General features: G+C 35.6%; 1 pseudogene across 1 annotated transcript; it reads left to right on the top strand.

Moving 5' to 3' along the window:
* The first annotated feature begins 3,207 nt into the window (after positions 1 to 3,207).
* LOC101014863 lies at positions 3,208 to 3,736 on the top strand (annotated as a pseudogene). Its single transcript, XR_646197.3, has one exon. The product of XR_646197.3 is annotated as a 40S ribosomal protein S10 pseudogene (transcript).
* The last annotated feature ends 477 nt before the right edge of the window (positions 3,737 to 4,213 follow it).

The following is a 4,213-nucleotide window of genomic DNA, read 5'->3' as shown; positions in this document are numbered from 1 at the left end:
AGCTTGTGATGCAAAAAGAGGGAATATAAGCAGAACCCAGCAAACTCCCTGAGTTGGGAAAATTGATATGAGAATTTGGAGAGACAGAGGGCTACAGTTCACAGTGCAGAGTAATGGAGGGCAGAGAAAACTGGCAAGAGCCTCAGAGGGCTGCCTTTGAGTATTCAGCAGAGTGCTGATCAGCAGGTGCATGCAAGGAAACTGACCAAGGCCAGGTAAAAAGAACCACCCAAAAGGATTAGGGGGAACAGTGGCTGGAGCTCATTTAGGACCATTGCCCGTTCCCACCTGTAGAATGGAAAACCTCTATGTGGCATTGAGTACAGGACTCAGAAAATTCTTGTCTCCGGTGCAAAATAATTATATCCAGAATAAATCCTGCTGTTGCCCCATGTAAGAAATCTTAAAAGCAAAATCTGAGGGAATCAAACCGTTTCCAAGTCACTTGACTACCTTCCATAACAAAGCTTAAAAATATTTACAGGAATTTAAAAATATCCGGCACCCAAAAAGATAAAATTCACAATGTCTGGCACCCAATAAAAAATTTTAGGTGTGAAAAGAAACATTAAAATATGACTGTATTACAAGAAAGATCTCAAAGTGACAACCTTAGTTTCTGTCCACAAAAACTAGAAAAAGCAAGAAAAAATTAACCTCAAAGTAAGCAGAAGAAATAAGATAATGAAGATCAGAGTGTAAGCCAATGAAATAAAGAGCAGATTATAGAAAATCATTGAAACCTGCTTTTCTTAAGAAGATTAATATAGATAATAAACCTCTATGCAGACCTATTCGATCAGGATAAAAAAGGGAGACAGGGCACAAATTACCAATATTCAGAATGAAAGAGTTGTCAATACTACAGATTCTATGATATTAAAAGATTATGAAGGCATATTATGGATAACTTTATGCTAATAAATTTGACAACTTATATGAAGTCGTCAAATCCCTTGAGGAACAAAAAATATCAAAGCTTACATAAGAAGAAATAAACTTTCTAACTGCCTCTATATCTATTAAAGAAATTGACTTTGTAGTTAAAAGCCTTTTCACACACAAAAAAACCTCAGGCCCAGATTACTTTATTACTGAATTCTGCTAAATATTTAGTTCTATACGTCCAACATTACCTTGTAGAACAAAGACATCACAAAAAATCTACAAATTAATATTCCTCATGAACACAAAGACAAAAAGTTGTTAACATTTTAGCATGTAGAATCAAACAGTATAGAAAAAAGATAATAATTCCAGACCAACTGTGGTTTATCCCAGAAATGCAAAGTAGTTTTAACATTCAAAATCAGTCCATGTAATCCATAATGTTAACAAACTAAAAAAGAAAACCATATGATCCTTTAAACAGACACACAAAAATAGATAAAATCCAGCATCCATTTGTTATTTAAAAATAAATTTGCTCTCATCAAACTAGAGATAGAAGGTAGCATTCTCAACTTAATAAAGGACCTTTATGAAAAACCTACAATGTGATACTTAATGCTTTCCCCTCCCAAGATCAGGAATAAAGCAAAGATGTCCACATCTAGTCAAAATTGTAGGGAAGATTCTAGTCAATTCAATAAGCCAATAAAAAGAAACAAAAGATGTCCAGATTGAAAAGGAAGTAGAAAATTATCTACTTGTAGATGACATAGGTTTGTCTGTACAAATCCTAATAATATCTATAAAAACATCTACTAGAATTCACTACGTTACAATATACAAACTCAAGATACAAATATCAACTGCATAGTAAGGAAATATTGAAAATTGGAATAATTAATATAATTCCACTTACAATACCATCAAAGATATGAACTATTTAGAAATAAATCTGACAAAATATATGCAAGACATGTACATTGAAAACTAGAAGACATAACTAAGGGAAATTAAAGAGAAACTATATAAATATAGATTTATACTGTGTTCATAGGAGAGAAGACTTGATATTGTTAACATGTCAATTCTTGTCAAGTTGACCTATATATTCAATGCAATCCCAATCAAAATTCCAGCAGGGTTTATTTTTATTTTTGTTTTTATTTTTTAACTGACAACCTTATTCTAAAGTTAAGATAGAAATGTAAAGGACATAGAACAGCCAAAATAAAATGGAAACATATTTAAAAAGTTGGAGTACCAACACAATTTCTTGTATTTTTAGTAGAGACGGGTTTTCACCATGTTAGCCAAGATGGTCTTGATCTCCTGACCTTGTGATCTGCCTGCCTTGGTCTCCCAAAGTGCTGTGACTACTGCACTTTCATCAGAATGGCTAAATTAAGAAGACTGACCATGTTAAGTGCTGATAAGGATGTGGAGGAACTGGAATTCTCATACACTGCTGCTGAGAATGCAAAATGGCACAATTATATTGGAAAATAGTCAGTTTCCTAAAAAATTAAATATATACCTATCACAGGAGCCAGGTATTCTATTCCAGATATTTACCCAAGAGAAATGAAAGCAAAAGTTCATACAAAGACTTACAAACAAATGTTCACAATAACCTTATTTGTAATAGTCAAAAACTGGCGCAAACCTAATGCCCATCAACAGACAAATGGAGTTAATGGGTAAACAAACTGGTAGATCCATGCAATAAATTACTATTTATTAATAAAAAGAAATGAATGATTGATAAATACAACATAGATGAATTTCAAAATAATTATGCAAAACAAAAAAATCCAGACTAAAAAAAGAGTATATACAGTTTTGTTTCATTTATTTAAAATTCTAGAAAATGTGAACTAATATATAGTGACAGAAATCCAATCAGCAGTTGCTGATGGAGGGAAGATGGGTGGGAAGAAGGAAATGTACTGGAGCAAGAGATCACTACTGGGAATGATGGATATCTTCACCATCTTGACTGTGCTGACGGCTTTATTAGCATATACAAATGCTCAAACTTGTTAAATTGTACAGTTTATCATACATTGATTATACAGCAATAAAGTTCTTAAAAGTGGAATCAATGGAGCAATGGTTGATAAAAGTGTATTTATGCTTAATTACACACAGAATGAATAAGTTCTGGTTATCATAAATATAACTTTAGAATGCTAAAATCCCTTTTACCCACTTATTCAACTTCTTATTACCCATCAAAGAAAAACATGTGCACGTGTGAATGAGATCATTTTCCCCATACTTTTATTTACAGTTGTATATTTTAAAAAAATATGGCTTTCCAGCCCCGGCCCCGGACCCTGTAGCCGCCGAGATGTTGATGCCTAAGAAGAACCAGATTGCCATTTACGAACTCCTTTTTAAGGAGGGAGTCATGGTGGCCAAGAAGGATGTCCACATGCCTAAGCACCCGGAGCTGGCAGACAAGAATGTGCCCAACCTTCATGTCATGAAGGCCATGCAGTCTCTCAAGTCCCGGGGCTACGTGAAGGAACAGTTTGCCTGGAGACATTTCTACTGGTACCTTACCAATGAGGGTATCCAGTATCTCCGTGATTACCTTCATCTGCCCCCGGAGATTGTGCCTGCCACCCTACGCCGTAGCTGTCCAGAGACTGGCAGGCCTCGGCCTAAAGGTCTGGAGGGTGAGCGACCTGCGAGACTCACAAGAGGGGAAGCTGACAGAGATACCTACAGACGGAGTGCTGTGCCACCTGGTGCCGACAAGAAAGCCAAGGCTGGGGCTGGGTCAGCAACCGAATTCCAGTATATATATATATGGACCAGAGGATAAATGACCTTCAAGGTCATAGCTACTTTCTACTTGAACTAAGACTGGGACACTGCTTGTCCAGAGCCCATGTTCCAGGAGCCTTTGCACACATAGTTTTGCTATCTCATATCGTAATTCTGAATTGGAATGTTGAAGAAGCCAAGGATCTGAGTAATGTAATTTAAATAATTTCCCATTAAAGAAGTTGAAACATTTTTAAAAATCTGTGGCTGTTGCAAGTCCTGCAATATCCGGGGAACCGACTTCTACAGAACAGTTTGTTCCCTAATGCTGATGAATAAATGGGGCATCATTGCTCAACAGTTTATTTACAAATGAATCTATAGAAGCATAAAATTGAGAACTGTTCTCGATTAGTTATTCTTTCATGTTTACTCAGTCAAGTATTAAATCTTCCAAAATCATGAATCTCCTTTGGGAACAAATCTTCTGGTTTTGATAGTTTCCACTGTTGGAAAGGTTTTTATTGATATTTGACCTATGCTTCTTCCT

The sequence above is a fragment of the Papio anubis genome, chromosome 6 (genome assembly GCF_008728515.1).
Source record: "Papio anubis isolate 15944 chromosome 6, Panubis1.0, whole genome shotgun sequence".
NCBI lineage: Eukaryota > Metazoa > Chordata > Mammalia > Primates > Cercopithecidae > Papio > Papio anubis.
This window is presented reverse-complemented; position numbering and strand designations above follow the sequence as displayed.